Genomic DNA, 21,725 nt, shown 5'->3' with positions numbered 1-21,725 from the left:
TTCTTTTTAATTGTCAGGCTCCAACTTCTGCTGAATCACAGCCAGTTGTCCCTGAGCTATGACAAGAGAGGAAACAAAAAGTTAAAGGAGCAAGCCTGCCATACACCAGAAGGTAAGTCATCAGCCAGTTCACTCTCGCTTTTCCTCGTAAACTCCATCTCCCTGTTGGCTGCTCTCCATCGGTAAGCAGAGGACTGGGTGGCACGTTCAAGCTGATCAGGAGGGACTGCCCGCTGGGTGGGAGTGTTCTTGGTGGCAGTGGAGTTTCGTGTTCTGCTCTTCGGAATGCTGTGTGCCTTCAGTGACGTGGGAAGGGCTCTTGAGCACTCGTGTCATGTTTTGTCCTATCAGATTTTTGATGCTTTCATTCTGTCAGACGTGAAGTCTTTTGATGGGTGACTTCTTGTGTGCCTTCATGGTGGTCTTAAAACATGAATATGGGTAATTTTGTCATGGAGAGTGGTCCGGAAATGGAATAGGGGAGACGTTCAGATGAATGTGGAAAGACGGTGTGGACGTCAAAATGTGCAGGCGGTGAATGCAAGCGACATAGGTTCTCAGTAAAAGTCAACGTCCGTTTTAAAAAATAAGTGTCGTTGTTTTACAGTAGTATGTCTGCTGTACAGCAGCGTGACCCAGTTACACATGTATCTTCTTTTCGACTACGGTCTGCCGCGGACTTTGAATCCCGTTCCCTCTGCTGTACAGCAGGACCTTGTGGTTTACCCCTCCTTCATATGATAGTTTGCCTCTGCTAGCCCCAAACTCCCAGTCCTTCCCCTCCCCGCCTCCCTCCCTCTTAGGCCAGTGTGCATTTGGCAGTGCAGGAAAGTGAAGTGAAGACCGCTTCCGGGAATAGAAGCAGGAGTGCTGAAAAGTAGGAATCGTCGTCTTAATCCGAGGTGCAAAAGGACCCAGCATTTAGGAGGGTGTCTCTGCTTGTCCAAGTGACTTGCTGGGTTGGTTCCTCGCAAAATGCGATCCTGTACTAAAGACACTAAATTAACATCTCTTGCTCCACATCAGTGGTCTGTTCCTTTCATCACAGGTAGCGCTTGGACACACGCTCTGTGTGTCCACAGTGCTGTCGTGCGTTCATTTATCATCTCCGTTTTGCATATTCCGGACTGATGTTAGAGGCAGTGGTGCCCGAAGGGAACAGAAAGAGACGGTTTTCTGTGTTGCCTGATAGTTATATACTTAAGTATTTTGTCTGCTACATGTATATAGTGGTTTGCTGTAGGTGTGGCATTAACGAGAGGAAACTTAGCTACTGACAGAGCCATAGTTTGTTGTGGTGGTTTTTTAATTGTGGAAGATATGCATTGATAGTTAACATTTTTAGGCCGAGTTATAGATGGTAATGATAGTTCCAAAGGGTTTTCTGTGTCACCTATCCAAGTGAAAACCAAAAATGATAGGAAAGCTGCCGTAGGCCTTAAACTGTAGGCCAATAGGGAGAAAAGGAAAAGCGAATACTCAGGCATAAGTTTTGTATTACGGTTTATATTCAGGAACCAGCTCATTCTAAAATGGAATAAACCATGTCCAAAACGGTAGGTGGAGGAGGTCTGAATGCAAAGTGAGTATCTTCAGATAAGGCCAGTAGTTGTAGAGTATCACTGTTGTTGAATCACATACGATTTTTTAAATAATGCAAAAGATTTTAGAATTTATTAATTCAGGTGTGCTTCAAGGCTACCCCGATATCTAAATTCAAACTGTCTTTTAACATTCATTTAATGCTTGTGTAAGCCTCTGCATCAAGCGTTTTCTGTGTACTTTTTCAAGTACTGCCTACCAGTTTTGTTAATGGGTTTGATTTAGATTTTTGACAACAGTATATTCATTTTGCAAATGTAGCCATGGTTGATCTAGAATGGGCATTTCTCAATTAAATTTTTCTTTGCTACGGCCTTTGGGTAATATCTCATGATCAAGATTGTAATTTCAGGTCTTTATTTAATATATTTTATTCATTCACTTTATATACTGCATAAATAACATGATATTTAATCAATGATAATTGGTTTATGATGTCTTGAATATTTTGTTCTGTTTTTATTGGTTCTGGTATCTTGTTTTTGAAGTACCCTGTGGAAACTTTGGTCAGAGAACAACCTAGTAAAACTACTATAATAACAGTAAAGTTTTCCCTCTAATCAAGAGAGGAAATAGAAAATTGTGATATTGGTTGATAATGACTAAGATGGGGTATATTTTGGTTGAAGGCTGGTTGAGCATTTTAAAACTTGGAACTCTGTCTCAACATTATTTTTGACTTTAATGTCAACCCTGACACTGGTTATTTATCATATTTATAAATAATATTTCGTATGTAGACAGATGATAAAAATGGATAGGGGATCTTCTGTATCACATTTTAACTGTCTGTTGGAGTAAGACGAGTGAATTGAGCTTGAAATGTTCATGTTAACCTCCCAGTGGGTCTCGGTGCTGTGCTCTCACTTGATCTGTGCTCGGTCCACGTGATACTGACCTTAAGAGTGACAGCCTCCCCACCCTGATGATTCCTGCACTTTCCTGCTAAAGCCTTCCCATCCCTGGGTCTCCGCTGCTCCCAGGTAAATAAAGGTCAGGCATCTCGGCACAATGAGTCTCTTTTTGATCCAGCTGCTAATTTTGTTCTGTATTCATCTTCTACTGTTCCGTCTGGACTGTTTTCCACATTTCTCCTTTCTCTACCCACAGGAGTGTTCTTGTTCCCTCTGTTTTATGCTCCAGCATTATTGAATATATGTGTTTCTCAAAACAATCCATACAGATTTACTCCTTTCTGGGGTTGTTTGTTGCTCCCGCCTTTTTTTTTTTTATTTGCATAATGAATTTTATTTATAGGTGTACATCACAACCAAATTTTACAGCATTTCTATCCCAAACCCTCAGTGTATCTCCCCACCCCCCAACCTCTCTCCTTTGGAAACTGTAAGTTTTTCAAAGTCTGTGAGTCAGTGTCTGTTCTGCAAAGAAGTTCAGTGTGTCCTTTTTTTAGATTGCACATGTCAGTGATAGCATTGGATGTTGGTGTCTCATTGTCTGGCTGACTTCACTTAGCAGGATGATTTCTAGGTCCATCCATGTTGCTAAAAATGCTGTCATTTCTTTGCTTTTAATGGCTGAGTAATGTTCCATTGTGTATATGTACCACATCTTCTTGATCCACTCCTCTGTTGATGGACATTTAGGTTGTTTCCATGTCTTGGCTATTGTTTATAGTGCTGCAATGAACATTGGAGTACACGAGTCTTTTCAAGTCATGGTTTTCTTTGAATAGATGCCCAGGAGTGGGATTGCTAGATCAAATGGTTGTTCTAGTTTTTTTTTTTTTTTTCTCTGAGGCATCTCCATACTGTTTTCCACAGTGGTTGCACCAATTTACAATCCTACCAACAGTATAGTAGGTTTCCTTTTTCTCCACACCCTCTCTAGCACTTATTGTTTGTAGACTTTTTGACAGTGGTCATTCTGGCTGGTGTAAGGTGGTACCTAATAATGGTCTTGATTTGCATTTCTCTAATGATGAGTGATGTTGAGTATCTTTTCATGTGTTTTTTGGCCATCTGCATGTCTTCTTTGGGTTGCTCCCTCTATCTTGAAAAACTCTCTGCCGGGTCTTTGTGTTTCAGCCTTCCGAAATGCCCCACTGATCCACTGTCAGCCTCTGTGGTTTGGCCTCCTGTATAGACCATTGTCACAGCACTTTTGCAAGTCTGATGATACAGTGTTTCTGTGTTCCCATATGAGTTTGTGAGCTAATTGTAGCCAGGTTTTAAAATTTATACTTTTATGTTCGTCTAAGACCTAGCATAAAACAGATACTCAAGAACTTGGCCTAAAGAAAAACTTTGTCATATTTATTTTAAGCTCCCTTTTTAAATTTTTTTTAAACTTTTTTTGTCTTTTTAGGGCTGCACCCATGGCATATGGAAGTTCCCAGGCTAGGGGTTGAATGAGCACATACAGCCACAGCAATGTGGGATCCAAGCCTCACCTGCAACCCACACTGCAGCTCACGGCAAAGTCAGATCCTTAACTCACTGAGTTGGGTTCATACTAGTTGGGTTCATTACCACTGAGCCACAGTGGGAACTCCTAAACCCACTGTTAAATAGAGTTTTTATTTTTATATTTTAAAACTTTAATTGGATTGAAGAAGAGCCCCTTAAGTAGTTGGTAAATCTTTTAAAACGATAATAATACTTTAAAAAATTATTTTCTACTAGCAGTTATAGTGGTGTGTGCTCATGCAAGTAGGTATTTATTAAAGTCAAAAACTATTTGAATAACAAAAGTTCAGAATTATACTGTTTAACACATTCGGATTCATGATATATAGCCTCCAGATGTTTAATTAACTTCATGAAATCTATCAAGAAAATCAGCTTGTCGCTACACCTGCATGCACTGCTATGATAAATTAAGTGATGCTTTAGCAAATTGAAGACAGTGTTACACCTTCAGAAAGATCCAGAGAGAATTTCAGGAGAGGATGGTCCATCCTCCTATAATCTAAAGAATTACAGAGTGGAATGACTCCCCATGTTACGAGTAAAGTTACATCTCATAATTTTATTTCCTATTGTAGAGAAACTTACAGATTTAAGGAAGTAATAGAATATCATCGCTTCATTGTGACAGAGCATGATGGAGGATAATATGAGAAAAAGAATGTATGTGTTTGAATGGTTGGGTCACTTTGCTGTCTAGCAGAACCTGATGGAACACTGAAATCAACTATAATAAATTTTTAAAATTCTCATATTTTTAAGAAATTTTTAAGAAAGACAATACTTCATTTTGGTTGGAGGAAAAATTTCTCCTCAAAACAGAAATGTTGAAAGAAAAGGATGTCAATATTTAAAAAAGTAGTTAAGAAATAGCAGCTGTTGCTTTTAGTTCTGATTCTCAATAAATTTTTTTGTCTTTGTGTTGTATTCCCCCCATCATGCATGAAAATATTTACTTTGTATAGGAAGGAAATAATTTGTACATACCAGAAACAAAGAGCTTTGATACACAATTTAGAGTAATTCACAACTTTTCTTGTTTCGATTATTTTTATTTCTCAGTGTACTCTGCCAGTGGTTTCTACTACTGTTTAAGCCTTATAAACCTCCTCCAGCTATTGATACGATTTTTCTGTTTGTTTAACCTTGAGTTGTATCTGTCTCAGGAATGAAAACAAGATTGGTGTTTCCATAGGAAAATGTGGTAGCTTTTTAATTTGCTTTAAAATGGACCATAATTCATTCTATAATTTCTCTTCAGATTGATTTTGCCCATGTAACCCTCTTGTAGTGAAATAGGTATGGATAAGGGGTCCTACCAAAGGGTTATAGATAATACATTTTATGTATCTTGCTGGCATATCAAATAATATAAACATTATAAAACTGGAAGGGCGGGGGTTTCTATGGTCATGGACTTAGAAATGTAGCTTGTTCTAAGTAGCTTTTTTTAAGAGACACCTCAGGTTGCCTCAGTACTAAAAGATTATAGTAAAAACAAAAGCAAAAATTGCTGCTGCAGCCACCACCACCACCACAGTGAGGAGGTTGAGGGAGGCACAAAGAATTCTGCCAAAACAGTGAAGTATTTTATTATTGTTAACAGCTTAGCTTGACAGTCAGTGTTTTTTCATAGGTATGCATGGCATAGAAGTCATAGAACATGAGAGGAGAAGAATGAATTAATCATGGAAATGGAACCTTCAAGCTATACTTAAACTTTTTTATTTTATAAAATATGGGCAAATATGTACACACTGGTAACATAACTTGCCAAACATCAGCTTTTAAAGTAGCTAGCTAAGATTTTGATTCAAAAAAAAAAAAAAAAAGCTTATAAGGCCAGTATTTTATCACTGTGCTTTTCCTATTTGTAATTGCTCTTTTTATTCTGTGTATTACATGTAAAGCTTAATTTGTTGTAACTCTGCGTTTTGTATTGTATTAGACTCCTTTCCATTATTTCATAACTCCTGAAAATTAAAGCTAATAATTATTTCTCCCAATTGAGAAGGAGGGCCTTTCCACATATAGTTAAAAATATAGGCATTTCTTTTTTAAGGACAGTTACCCTTTCTGGCTTTCCTGATTTCTCGCATTCTCTCTGGTAGTACACTTAGATGTATGCCCCATAATCATGCTCCTTTTTAGTAGAACATGGAAGATAATCTCAAGCAAAAGACAGAAATTGCAAAATAATAATACCTGGATTATATTGAAGACCTTCCAATTGGGACTGTTTTTTGTTTTTGGTTTTTTTTTTTTTTTTGGTCTTTTTAGGGCCATACCCACAATATACGGAGGTTCCCAGGCTAGTGATCGAATTGGAGCTACAGCTGTCGGCCTACACCATAGCTACAGCAACACGGGATCTGAGCCATATCTGTGACCTACACCACAGCTCACGTCAATGCCCGATCCCCAACCCCCTGAGCGAGGCCCAGGGTCAAACCCACATCCTCACGGGTCCGAGTCTGGTTTGTTAACCATTGAGCCGCGGAATGGAACTCCTGTTCTCTAACTTCTTTAAAGATGCCTATTTATTTATAGCTGGAAGATTTTTGTGGGCTGCTCTTCTTTTTTTTTTTTTTTTTGGTCTTTTTGCCTTTTCCGGGGCCGCTCCCGCGGCATATGGAGGTTCCCAGGCGCGGGGTCGAATCGGAGCTGTAGCCACCGGCCTACGCCAGAGCCACAGCAAAGCGGGATCCAAGCGGTGTCTGCAACCTGCACCACAGCTCACGGCAACGCCGGATCGTTAACCCACTGAGCAAGGGCAGGGACCGAACCCGCAACCTCATGGTTCCTAGTCAGATTCGTTACCCACTGCGCCACAATGGGAACTCCAGCTGGAAGATTTTTGAATCGAACAAAAATCAAACAATCAAATGTACTTTTCTAGATTATAGTGACTTCCTTCTAAGAGTCGTTTAAAAATGTAAATACTTAAATGGGCAGAGAGGAGCAAAACAAGCTTGTTTTGTACATTTCTTCTTGTAAGACTTGGCTTCTCTGCTCCTGTCCCCACCAAACTCCCCAAGAAATTGGGGCTCTTTGGTTCCTTCCATTTCCTTTAATATTAAGGGCCCTGAAACACTCGCTTGTATATTTAAAGGTGAAAGAGTGGCTGAAGGTTGTTCTCAGCCTCAGCGTATGATTTCTATACCTTCCTCTTTGCTCGCATCAAAATTCAAGTGACCACCCCTACAGGCAGTGAAAAAAGTCTGAATATCTTTTGTAAACATTTTCCTTTGGATGAATACTTTTTACTTCAAATATGTATTACCTATCTTCCTAAAGTCTTGCTGGTTAAGAGATTTATTATTTTAAAATCTTTGCTAATATGATAGGGGGAAGTAATACTGTATTTCTGTTTTTAATTACTGGTAATCTTGAATCCGAGGGGGTTATTAGTTAGCATTTTATTCTTCATCGTTTATCACTCATATACTTCTTATTTCCTCAGAGACTGTATTTCTCTTACTGGTTTAGATGAGTTTTTTTTGTCTTTTTGCCTTTTCTAGGGCCGCTCCAGTGGCATATAGAAGTTTCCAGGCTAGGGGTCTAATCGGAGCTGTAGCTGCCGGCCTACACCAGAGCCACAGCAACTTGGTATCCCAGCCGCATGTGCGACCTACACCACAGCTCACGGCAACGCCGGATCCTTAACCCGCTGAGCAAGGCCAGGGATCAAATCCACAACCTCATGGTTCCTAGTTGTATTCGTTAACCACTGAGCCACGACAGGAACCCCAAGTTTTTTTTTTTTTTTTTTAATCGAAGAACATTGATTCTTTAATGTCCTATTGAGGTTGTAACTGTTTTCACAAGCTTTTGACTACTTTTAAATTTTGTTATGTGTAGTTTGAAATATGAGTGTTTGAAATATCTTTATTAAACTTGTCAATATTTTCTTCATCTCCTTTGAAACGTAGGCTCTTTACAATCTATAAATATGAAAACTATTTTTATCTATTTTATGGTTTAGTTAACTTAATTCTGTGATTCACAAGGAATTTATTGACGATGCAGTTCAGTACTTTGGTTGACTCATTAGTTCCCTTTCCCACTCTTTTCTGAAGTCACCTTTACCTTGTGCTCCCGTGGCGTAAACTTAAATCTTTGCGTCACCTCTAAATTTGTATGGCATTTAAAATTTTATCTCCAATGAATAAAAGTTCATGTTTCTTATTAAATAAGATTTAAGCATTGGAACATATAAGGGGGATTGGGACTTGGCATGTTCCTTGGAATTACTGTGGACAGGAGGCCGCATTTATTGCTTAGGTTAAAGCAGACATAATAAGAATATGAATCTGTGTGAGTGAGAAATAATGCATTAATAATAGTTGCCATTTATCAATGGTTTCTTGATAATATATCTGGCATTCTACCAAGAACTATAACTACATGATTTCATTTAATCCTTGTAGCGGACCATTGAGTGACTTGGTCTGATTTTTTTTCAGGATAAAGAAACTGAGACCCCAAGATGTCAAGTAGCATGATCAGCCTCTCAAAACCAACAAGCGACAGGGTTATGATTTAAACTCAGATTTGACCAAAGTCCATCTTTTAAGAAATTACAGCCAAATAGAGAATTTACACTTTTGCCATAAATGTTAAAAGGGGTCAGATGGCAAGAACTTGGCTCACCTGCCTCCATTTGTGAAAAAGTGAACTCAGGAATGCTGACTTTCAAAGCATAGAGGCAAGCCAGTGAAATCAGGGTTAAGAGGAGCCTTTTGTTGTTTGGGAGAGTCCTGATACAGGACTCTCACGATGGGCAGAAATAACCCTTTCCTTTGAATCAGTGTAAAATCAGCTAAAAAAAAAACCCTTTTTTAACCTTTTCAGATGGTAGTACCCCCGTTGGTTTTATAACTTTCTTTCATTCCAAGCTGATGTGTTCAGTTCTCCCTCATATGTTTAACTCACAGCACCGCTCCCTCCCCCACATACCTGCTCAGCACCTCAGCAAGGACATTGACCAGGGGCTGCTAAGTCAGCAGGGAGTGACCATTCCATTTGGTGCCTGTTGTTGTAACTACACATTTCGTTCAGGGAAGAAAGGAGCCTGCCTACCTGGCAGCCTTCACCATCATCTCTGATCGTCTCTATTTGAAGCTACTCAGTTAGGAGACTCATAGTTGTTGCTTTGGTATAAAGCTTTGGTATTTAAAGCAGGAAAGGAAATTGTAGATAGTTTAGTATCATTAGAACTCAGCACTTAAAGCACTAATTGGTTACCTGAAATGTGTAAAAGGATCACTTTACTTGTTATGAATGGACTTAACTCATAAATATAGCTTATGTTTGTGTATGTTGGAGGTGGGAATTCATATATAAAAGTTTATACAAAGACATCATTTGCCATCTTAATTGTTCGTTATAATTTGGCCATCATGGAGTAATTTGTTTTCCTCTTTGACTCAAGGCAAACAATTTTGTCTAAAGATAATACAGGATTTTTTTCTCCTTGCATTACTCTACCCTTTGTTGATACATGGGTGTGTCTGCTAAGATTTATAGTACAGGTTATTGGTTATTGGTTGTTGATGGCCCTACCTTGAAAACTTGAAAATACATTGTAGCTTTAGTTAATAAACAGGTTATTCTTGTGCTATTACTTGCATTTAGTTGGTGTCTGTACCAATAGCTTTAAAAATTCTCAGTAGATTATTCATATTATTTTTCTTCTTCATTCATCTTTTTTAGTTTCCTGTTTTATTTAAAGATAATTAGAACTGCATGCTGCAGAGTTCTAACATAATTCCATATATGATTTCATACACTTATTGTGCAGGTAAACACTGACTTTTTCTATACATAAAAGTTACTTCATTGAGACTTTTCCATTTCTCTCTATACCACTTTAAACTTCGACAGTAAATTAATATATCATCATTCACAGTAGTAGTTTAGCTTACTAACCTTGAAATTTATTTCTGTGTTTGTTATCAGAGGCTTGTTGGCAAATCAAACTTGACAATAATAGAGAAGGAAAGCATGATGACCCAGGACACACTGTTCTACTGAAGTAATTCACGCTTCTCTGAATGTGCAAAGCTTTTCGTTTGTTTTAAGTTAGCAAACACACAATGCATATATTCTTGTGAGTTACGCATTAATACTCCACATGTAATCTTTAAAATTATCATTGGTAGAAATAGACAGTTGTTGAGAATTATTTTTTTCTTGTCCTGTTGTCATGTAAAGTAGATTGGTATAGCTTCCAAAGCGCAAGAGTGAGCTTGAAAAATGCTGAAGCCACGTGTTCTTAACTAGGGAAGCTGGTTTTTTGGTCAATTAGAAGCTGACTTTTTTTTTTTTTTTTAAATGAAGTATAGTTAATTTACAATGTGTTAGTTTCTGGCATTTAACAAGGTGATTGAGTTATATACGTATTCTTTTCCAGTATAGTTTCTTATAAGACATTGAATATAGTTCCCTGGGATCCTGAACCCACTGAGTGGGGCCCGGGACCAAACCGTAGATAATAGCATTGTCCTTTGCACTTCTATCCCATACTTACGGTAAGGCTGCTTATTTCTACATGTTGACCAGTTCAACAGACAGGTGGACCCGGCATGACTAGCACAGGTTCACCCATCCAGCCAAGCGCCACACAGGTTATCAGTCCCCTCTCTCTTTCCCACTTTGTCTCTTCACCCCCACCCTGCCTCCCCACTCGTTACTCTCTCCCTTTGCCTGCTCCCGGGTACCCATCCTACCAAATTGTTACGGATTTTGACTTTCACATTTTCCTTATCTTCCATCTCCCACCTATTTCCCAATCATCTCAGAAGAATTTTTTGCACAATTTGAAGAAAACTCTTTCCAGTTTTAACAGAAATGTTAATGTCTGGAAGTAAGAAAAGCTTGTTTCATGGAATGTTAAAGTGCATTTAGTATATTACAAACTTTCTCTAAAGTCATTTACGCTCTGGTTTCATAGTGAGTGGTGACTGGGTCAGCATTACGTGATGACTCTTTGTGTCTATAAGAACAATCTCATTTAACCCTCACAGTATTTCTGGAAGGTGGTTGTTACTATGCCTGTATTTAAGACGAAGAAATGGGAATTTGAGGTTAAACAATCAGGCCTATGGTCACACAGCTTGGAAAATAGAAGTGTGGGATTGGAATCCAGTTCTTTCTGACTCTAAAAGCTTTATAATATAATGTATGACTTTCTTTGAACAGTCACTTTCCTACTCCTGCACGTGTCTAAAGCTCGAGAAGTAGCACAGCTGTGCAGAGGGCTTCCTGTTGGAACAAAGGCCCAAACCAGAGGGCAGAAAGTTTATTCCTTACAAGGAAGATGAACCTCTGTTGATGTGCACAGACAGGAAGAACAAATCTGAATTTTAGTGTATTATTCTCGTCTCATCCCCTATTTTCTTCACTTTTGTAACTCTACCAGGGTTTATTTATGCAAAGAAATAACAAAATAATCAGGAAAGTGTCTTCTTCCAAATAAATCCATGCCATGCTCTAAAATGATTTTGAGTAACGTTATAGCTTCATCTGTAACCTATACACTCTTGATTTCAGGTGGACTCTTAATAGACTTCCTCATTAGTTATAAATCACACCTGGATGGCATGGTTTTTTTTTTTTTAGAGCACACCATTATAAAAACAGTTATTTTCAGATTATTTGGAGATGAGTTAGGTTGCTTATATAGATTAACTTTTTACCTTTGCCCTGCTCTACTTTTCAAGAACTTGATTAAAAATTGTGTGGGGCAGGAAATGACATTCAAACAAATAGATTTTATTTTTAGTCTAGTTGAGAAATCTGTTTTGTTAAAAGATTGACTATGAAAGAAACTGTAGATAAAAATGACCTTTAGGAATTATTTTTTCCATGACTGTTCCAACCTGTATTTATAAGATGTAATTTAAGGTTATTGTGAATTATAACTTCTGTTTTTAAAAGTTAGGCATTTTAAAAGCATTTTCACACCCAGTGTTCCTTTTGACCTTTTGCTCTCCAAAATGCTTTGAAGTGAATTAGATACATTTTATGCATGGAACAATTAACATGAAGGAAGGGGGGGGGTGAAAATCCCAGACTGCAAAAAGCAAAGTGTTTTGACCTTATTACCAGAATAGTTATTGAACTTGATTAGCTTAATTGCAATATATGAAATGTAAAGAAATGAGTATGTAAGTATATGTTAACCCACGCCAGGCTGTAGTAGAAATAATGAGTAACAGGTGCAAGTCATTTAAGAAAAAAAAAAATTATGAGAGTGTTAATATTGAGAAAATTTTATACTTTTAATTTAGTTGTTTCTGAAACTGAGAAAGGAATTTAATATGATTATAGTGGCAGAACACCTGTATTGAGTTTGTGGAATTATATGGGAGTCAAGTTTGAGAACCACTGAATTATCACATAAAAACTCTTAATCAGTATATAGTGTAATAGTAATATTTTCCTCAAGATTTTCATAAGCTGTGCTGGTATGTCCATAAAGAGTTTATAAGGAATACAGTCCAGTTTAAATAAACTACTGAATGTTGTCTCACGCGCTATGGGGTAAAGTGATGACAGCATGACTGTGAAGAATTATATAAACCATGTAAAATTCATAAGAATTTGAATGGAGTGACTTTATCAAATTGGTTTTCTTTTCCTGAAACTGCATTTGTTCTCTCTTTCATCATCTGTAATGATGCAGTGGGGGCTTCAGCTTTAATGCATATCCATCCATGGCAGGCATCACCAGCCCATCTATACTGTCTTCTTTTGAGTCCCGGTGAGCCCTGAATTTAAGTTGCCACTACAAGCTGTGGTTAGTTACTGTACGGAAAACTAAAATTGATCCTTCCCTCATTTTGTAATCAGAAACAAATTCTGTGTGGAAGAAAGAATTAACTATGAAAATCAATAATTTTTAAAATACTTAGAAAAGGATATATTTATTATTTAGGGTAAGATAATTTCAAACATAAACAGCAAACCATAAAAAGATTAATAAATTCGACGACATTGAAACTTACGAAGTGTGTTCCTCAAAGAATAAGATAGGCTGAAAACTGGTTTAGTGTGTAGAGTATATTGAAGATTCTATGACTTGATAAAAATTGTAAAATTGGCCAATATAAAAATGAACAGGAATTTCAAAAAGAAAAGCTCAGTGAATGTGTGAAAGCTTGCTAAGCCTCATTAATAATGAGACATGTAAGTTAAAAACTGGAGTGGGTAGGCAGTTTCATATCCATCATGTTGAAAATATGAGAGTCTGAAATATATCAAATGTTAGTTTGGAAGTGAAGCTGCAGGAACGCTCATACACTGTGCACAGGGAGTGTATTTGATACAACTGAATGGATACATTGAATTGAGCATGAGTATACTCTTGCTCAGCAGTTCCACCCCTAGGAGTATATATGTTATAGAAATTATTGCTCATAATGTAACTGAGCAGGGCCCTGTTGGGCTTCTGGGCACAAAGGCCTTTCTGTGTTCCCCATGTCTTGTTTTTATGTAATGGGCCTCATTCAGCCTCCATGACCTTTCCTAAGTTTCAAGGGGCAGGTTCAAACAGCTGCTAATCAGAGAAGAAAGGGGATGCAAAGACAAGGAACAATCAAGAAATAATAGTACATTTTGGGGCAGGGTCCTGGTTCCCTCTCTAGGGATACACATATGCCCTGCTCAGTTACAATATGCCTTAGGAAACAGGTAGCTGATTTTTCAGTCCAGTGTTGTGTAAAATGCAAACCAAATTTGGAAACAACAGAGAATAGAATGAATAAGTCGGGAAATATTTGAAGACAATGGAATTAGCATAAGGAAAATGAATGAACCTGGATGACTCCCCCAAACTTAATTTTTTTTTTCATTCAACAAGTCACAAAAAAATACAGCGTGATTCCAATTAGACAAACTTTGATTAGAGGCAAAACTGAGTAATATATTTTTGTGGAATCATTATATAATCAAACTGTAAAGAAAAGGAAAATACTGAAACAAAATCGAGAAGAAATTCCCAGTGTGGCTCAGCAGTAATGAACCCTAGTATATGCAGGTTTGGTCCCTGCCCGCTCAGTGGGATAAGGATCCAGCGTTGCCGTGAGCTGTGGTTTAGTTCGCAGATGCGGCTCAAATCTGGCATTGCTGTGGCTGTGGTGTAGGGCGGCGGCTGCAGCTCTGATTTGACCCCTCGCCTAGGAATTTCCATATGCCTTGGGTTCGGCTCTGAGGAGAAAAAGAAAAAAGGATATTGCATTACTAGTAGAAGGGGAGGAATTGGGTTCAGGGAGGAGCCCAAAGAGGTTGGATGATCCTTAAAAATTATATTTAAAAGTATTATTAACAGTGAAACAATTGATATGTTACTTTAAATAATGGAAATTTATTATCATAACATTGTATTCTAAAAATACAATTATGTAAAATGCACACGTATGACATATTTTATAATACAGTAAAAATAATCAGAGGAAAGGATTTCCTCTTCGTTTTCTTCTAAAAACCTTTTAAGTTTCAAACTAATTTTTATCCGAGAATGCTATTTGGCTTTTATGTAGGTACTTAGGAGTTTGAATTTTTCATAATTCATACTTGGTGTGACTCTTTTTTTTTTAACCTGTTGGCTCTAATATCCAGGACGGTTTATTATTTGTGTTGATTTCTTACCCCATCATGGTTTTCTCCTGGTAATGTTGCTTTCCAGTGCTCCCTGTGTCTCACTAGTTTTTGCTCCTTTGTATATTCATATTTCTTCAGCTCACTGACTCCCATGTGTTCAACCACAGGACTTTGAGCCCTTTTTTCAAGTTTTTTTTCCTCCCTAAAGTATTTCTGGGGATGCTCAGGAATTTCCATTATTTGCTCCCACACTGACCAGGCTACCTCTGTCCAACACCACTCTGGCCATTTCCAAAGCCACCTTTATTTATTTACTTCTAATCTTTTTTTTTTTTTTTCTTTTTTGGGCTGCACCTGTGGCATACTGACATTCCCAGTCTAGGGGTCGAATCAGAGCAACGCCAGATGTGAGCTGCATCTGTGGCCTACACCACAGTTCACGGCAATGCTGGATCCTTAACCCAACGATCAAACCCACATCCTCATGGGTACGAGTTGGGTGCTTCACCTGCTGAGTCACAATGGAAATGCTCCAAAGCTGCCTTTTTTGAATCCCAGGCTGCCCTTCCTCAGCAGCGCCACCGTCCTTCGAGCCCTCTTCCTCACAGGTGAGCCAGGCCCCTGCAGTCGGGAGGTGTTGCTACTTTAAATCACTGCTGTTTATCACTATGCTCTAGGTACTTTTCCCACCACTGTTGATGGCGATCTGTCCTTGGCCACTGGGGTATTTCTGTCTCTCCAGATTGTCTGCTTGTTCTAGGTTCAGGGGTGTGAGGTTCTGTTGAGACCCATTAATCCTCATTAATTCTTGGACCCCGACAGTGTACACTCTGCTGCAAATTGAGAAGAGGAGCATTTGCCTTCCTCTGTTAATTGTTAATTGTTCTTGTTTTAGGGACCTATATCATGCTTGCTTAGACCCTAACGTGTTATGAGTTCTATGGCATCATGTATTTTGGCTTTAGCTCTGTCCTCATGGAACGCATGTGTTACCAAGGTCCAAGGTAGATGGATCAGGAAGGGCAATATTCACGTTCATTAAGTTATCACCAGAAACACGACTCTCCTCTGAATCGCTGGTCTTACTGCCAAATTGGACTTTCCTACTCATTTCTCTCCTATGGGTAAATTCTCTCAGAGGTCCTGGTTCCACCTTAAAATTTTGCCTTTAGAAATTTTTCATTTCTCTATAGCTTTAGACCTGGGATTGATCTATCAATCAGTCTCTTTCTTATACACACACATATAACCCTAGGTTCTCAGAGACTCAGACATGCTTGCAAATATCAAACTCTTATTGCAGATCATGTTTGAATTACTTCTCAGGTGGTTCCTCAGGCCCCAGGTAAATCTGTGGTGCACTACATAGCTGGAGAGAATTAGTGTCCCTAACATAGGCGTCACTGCCTGTGTCAGCATCTAAACCTTGAACTTAGCCTGGATCGCAATAAAAAACAATAACAATTAGAGTAGCAGAGAGCAGCGGCAAGGGTTATTACATTTTATACATCATTTCATTTAAATTATGTTAAAGTCTATGTGGTAGGTTTTCTCATCCCCATTGTATGAGTGATGAAGCTGAGATTCAGATAACATAAATAACCAAAATTTGGCTAAATGGTGAAAAATGGAACTCTGCTACACAATAGGTCTACCTGATTGGACAGCCTGAGCGCTTAACCACTAAATTATGTTAAAAACAAATTTTAACACAAATTTAGTTAAGTGCATCTTTTAATATATGACTTCAGGTATTGTTAACTTTTTCTGAATGTATCACCACAGTTATGAATTTTTGTGTGTGAATATAATAATTTGAAAGCAACAGCTCAGGGGTACAGTTTATTTTGATAGGAAATGTCCTGTTTGATGACACTCTATTCTATTAGATAATATGCTATACTTGAGAATCTATCCTATAAAGTTTGGGTATCCTGCCTACTAAACTGTAAATCTCAGAAGCTACAGTACTTCCCCAGCCAGTAAAATCTCTTTAATCAACATTTGATTACCTTTTCATTAAGGACTGTTAAACTCCCATGAAATGGTACAAGTAAGTGTAATTTTTCAGTAACTTCTCTCCCTGAATTATAAGTGATATACACTTCAGGATAAGAAAGAGCTTGATTTTTTAAAAAAGCTTGAGCTCTCTTGTAGAATGATTCAGGAAAGAATGAGAGAGATCAAAACTCTGCAAGAAGAAACATGAACTTTTATTGTTAAAGTGTAGTGGTAAAAACTGAAATCCTCTAAATGTTCATCCGCAGTAGAATAGATAAATAACTATGTGCATAAATAACTGCATAGTTTTGTAGTTGAATGAACCTGAGCTTAGCATGGATTAATCATTAAAATATAATATGGAACAAAATAAGCTACTGACACATGAATTGTAGTGTCCTTTATAAAAAATATTTTTAAAAATCCGTAAAGAGTATGTATGGCTTATGGACACATATATTCATATGCATAAACATGCATATATACACATATACATATCTACATAATACACACACATACATTAAAATATGCCTGACCATGATAAACAGCAAAATAATAGTGATTACCTATAAAAGTAGTCTGCATATGAGGTTAGGATTAGCTATATGTGGTTGGATTTATAATGTTTGCTTTCTTCATCTCGATGAGATACATGGGTATTTTATGTTCTCTCACATTTTGGCATTATTGAAACATTTCATAATAAGAACGCTGAGAAAGTAAATTTTCACCTTTGGGATGGCTTGGCAAAATCAATATGCTTCCCCAAAGGAACTGATAGGACACTTAATTTTTAAAAATAGCCATATTTTCTTATTTTGTCCAATAAATGTAATAAAGAGAAGCCAACAGGAGGAAGAGAAAAATGTGGACCACATGCTTCCTTTTCTCTTTCCATAACACTCTGTTATATTGCTGCATACCTCACAAATGGTTTCAAAGAGAGCATGTTTCCTCAGTTGCATGAAGCCGACTTCAATTTATTACTAGATTTTTGGGGAAGGAGAAAGTCTACTGTATTAAATATACGTATATGCATTATATGTATACGTAAGTGCATTTTACATTTCATTAATGAAATATATTAATATTGTATATGTCTATGAATATAAATTAAAGGATAAATGAGGATATTTTTCCCACACTATTGCTGGAACAATTGCTACCTACCCAGTTAAACTTATGTTTGCAATGAACCTTCCTGCCTTAGTGGAACCAGGCTCATTTTGTTAGTTTTTCTTAAGTTAGGATGGATTTTTTAAAAATTATTTGTTAGCTATTTGAAGGAACGCTGCCTAGGCTGCTGTTGTCGTGATAGTTGTGTTCAGTTATGTGTGAGGTTTTCTCTATGTGACTGTGTACACGCTTTTGTACAAGAACACACTGTTGTATCTGCAGCCTTGGAGACACCATTCCAACTATATTTTCTTTCATTCTGAGGTGAATGTACTTTCACATATTAACATGTATCTTATAAAGCATCGACGTGTGTCTAATGAGGTAGAGTTTCTTCTCAAAAGAACACATAGTAGATTGAAGGTGACTTCATGTAAGTGAAAAAATATGATGTTTAAGAAAAAGTTACAGAGTGTGAGGCAGAGTCAGGCATCAGTTTTCATAATAATTAACTCTCCACTTAGATCATTTATCTGAGGGAGGCTTAATAGTGTGATAAGAGATTAAGACGGTAGGTTCTGAAGTTAGAGCGCTTAAACTCTCTACTGCCAAGTAATTGTCTGAATTTGAGCAAATTTGTTCACCTTCTGGGGCCTTAATTTCCTCACGTGTAAAGTGGGATTTTTTACTTAGGAGTCCCTGTCTCAGTGAGGAGAATGGGTGGACTGGAGTTGAGAGTGAGGTCAAAGGGCAGGCATACTATGACAGATTGAGACCCAGGGAAGGCATTATCTTAAGACAGAAGCAGAGGACTGGAAGACAGGGGAAATTTTGTAGACCTAAAAAAGGTATAAATCAAATAGACTTGAAGGGCAGAGATAAAGAACAGTAGCATGTATTTTCTTGTTGTTTGACCTGGCCAGTTGGATGGATGCTGGTATAGTCTATCAAGACAGAATATAGGAGGGGCCCATTTTAGAGGAAGGATGGGCACTTTACGTATCCATGTATACATACAGTCATTTCAAGCTTAGAAATATACTTACCATCTTTCCTATTGTTGTTCTGTACCTGCTATTCTGTGTCACTCTTGAAAACTCTTGATACACATTCCAGTGATTAGTTGTTCGTTGGTGTTTCTACTCCTGCTTACCCTGAAATGATAACGTCTCTGTTTTAGAGATACTTGCATATCCTCAGTTATCCACTATATTGGAACCACTTCTCTCTAACAGCTCCCTCATCTAAGACCTGATTTTGATGCTCCTTCCAATCTTTTTAGTGTCTTGGTGTCCTTGGGAATCATTTGGAATGTTCCCGTTCATTTTTAAATATTCCAAAGCTGTTACATGTCTAAGAGAATGGGATTGGGAGTCTCTGCTCCTTAGAAATCACTTGGGCGTCCCTGCTGTGATGCAACGGGATTGATGGTGTCTGTGCAGTAGTAGGGACTCAAGGTCAATCCCCAGCTTGGTGCAATAGGTCAAGGATCTGGTGTTGCTACAGCTGTGGCAAAGGTCGAAACTTTGGCTCTGATTTGATCCCTACCGTATGCTGCAGGGCGGCCAAAAAAAAAATATATATATATATAATATATAAATATATAAATATATATATCATTTATATAAATATATATATATATCATTTGATCCATATGAAGATTTGTTGAGCTCCTTCCTGAGAACAGTTTTTTAAACTCCAGTGACTTGTAGCAATCTTCCTAGGCAACCAGGAGTTCTACCTTTAATCCAGAGCAATGGTGTGTCTTTACCTAACATCTCATAATCAGAAAACCACTCAAATGACACAGTAATGGCAAAGGAAGGTTTGTTGCAGGGTGAGTTTTGGTGTGCCTGTATATCAAAGATATGTTAGGCTTGTATCAGATGGTGGAAGTGCTAGGGTCATCGTAATCAGGCATGTGTAGTAATATACCCAACTAGAAGACTTCTCACATGCTAGAGCCGTGCTTCCTCTCTTTTAGGAATTGTATTTGGATTCAGTTAACAGGAACTAGAAATAATGGTGGAAACAGAGAAGTTTATTTCTCTTTCATATAAAGAAGACCAGGGGCAGGCAGTCCAGGTAGGACGTGGCAGTTCCATAGATATCAAGCATCTGTCTCTTTATCTAATTTCCTCTTCTGCCAACCTACCATGTGGCTTCCATCTCCACAGACACATTTTGGTCCACGGTAGCTATTATTCCAGCAGTCCAATTTCTAGGCAATAGAAAAGAGTTGGAAGTGAGGGCCAGATCATATGGACAAGCCTTCTTGTGAGCAGCAGTTCAGGATTCCCATCTCTAGTTAGATTTCATGGCCAGCTTTTGATCAAATGACCACATCGTGGTCTTCTAGTTGGGTATATTACTGCCTTCAGAAAACCAGGATTCTGTGGCCAAGGAAGAAGGGAAGAATGGATGATGGGTGATGACTAGCCCATTTTGTCTCGTGTTTTCAACTTAAGATACCAGTGAAGGTGGAAGAATGGACATTGTTCTTTATTCATATATTTTATGTGCAGGTGTCTCATATTGAAATGTCCCTGCTGGATACCTTTAAAGGTCATTAGCCATTGAAAATGAAAAAAGAAAATCCTACCATTCTGTTTTTCTTGACACATTGAGTTAAAATGCATGGTTTCATTGAGAGATTTGAATAACTATTCCCATGAGTATGTTAGACAGTCGAGGAACTAAGAATTCAACTAAAGTAGTCTTATGTCTGGATGTACAGATAGATCCAGAAATTTTGGTCTGTTCAAGGAAAGGTACATGTTTTTAGGCAGAAGGAGAAAGTGAGACATTAATTTGTCCAGGGTCACAAGTGAGTTAAGTTGTGAATTATTTCAGTAATTTATAGTGTTATGAATCCAAGAGAAATTGATTTTTGATATATTTGATTAATTTCTAGTCTTAAGCATAAACACTAACTGAGCCTTTAGATACTTTGATATGATTGTACCTAGACTGCTTCTAATTAATAGTGATTTGAATGAATATTACATAGGACAGTTATTTCTGGTGCTTTTCCAGCTGTATAAATATCCTGTTGCATAAACAGACTAAAATTAATCACAGAATTTACTGTGCTAGCAGTATTTACAGCTTCATTGTGAACCCAGTGTTTTAACCATCTGTCCTTCATTTACTATATCTTAAACATAGATGTCTGTAACACAGGCCAAATTAAAAGTATTTGTGCAAAGACAGTATAACACAATAGTACTTGGAGGAAAGAATGACATTTTTGAAAAAAGAATTCTTTAATAATTAACACAGTTTGAGTTAGTAATCATATCTCATGAAAATAAATAGAAGCCTATCTGAAATAAGTAAGGAGGCATTTTTAAGAGAGCTCCTGGAAAGCCAAACTTTATAATAATATTGAAAATGTGAAATCAGTTTCTGAAAGGGGGGAGAGGTTTATGTTGTTGTTTTCAAATGTTTCTGTCTTTTGTGTTCAAAAAATTTTGCAACCTTTGCATTGAATAACTAGTTCCTCAACTGACAAAAATGTTGTGTACTCTTTAAAGCAAATTAGGAGGATATACAAGATAGAGAAACAGATTTAATAAACCTGACGTTCCCAAGTTATTTTTCCCACCAAACAATGACTCTGTATCTATGCAATTAGATTATGTAAAAGTCATTGTATTTTATTTTTATAGTTAATTTTCTAGTTTGAACTTTCCAAGGCTAGTTCCTCATGTATTTCCTCCAACTGATTTTATTTTGGATAAAATTATCTTTATCTGATTTTCCTTTGAGAAAACACGGACATTTGCTTCCTTGGCTGACTTGCAGGTACGGGTGAGTACTAAAGGAGCCACATAAATAGGCTTCACAGAAGAGGCAGCCCACCCCATGCAGAGATGCTGCCCCAGGCCAGCTATTTGTGCTCTGGAAAACGCTGACTTGCATGAGAACACAGGTACCAAACTATCCTGCTTCTCAGGATTTACGTATTCTTTT

At 37.6% G+C, this 21,725-nt stretch overlaps 1 protein-coding gene across 1 annotated transcript in view; it reads left to right on the top strand.

Annotated features, from left to right (window-relative positions):
- BMPR1B (bone morphogenetic protein receptor type 1B) overlaps positions 1-21,725 on the top strand; it is a 224,090-nt gene that overhangs the window by 54,995 nt on the left and 147,370 nt on the right. Inside the window, exon 2 of the mRNA XM_047799043.1 lies at positions 18-112. The gene's annotated coding sequence lies outside the window, so the exon portion shown is untranslated. The remainder of the gene's footprint in view (positions 1-17; positions 113-21,725) is intronic.

The sequence above is a fragment of the Phacochoerus africanus genome, chromosome 10 (genome assembly GCF_016906955.1).
Source record: "Phacochoerus africanus isolate WHEZ1 chromosome 10, ROS_Pafr_v1, whole genome shotgun sequence".
NCBI lineage: Eukaryota > Metazoa > Chordata > Mammalia > Artiodactyla > Suidae > Phacochoerus > Phacochoerus africanus.
The sequence above is the reverse complement of the archived record's forward strand: the minus strand, read 5'-3'. Positions and strand labels throughout refer to the sequence as shown.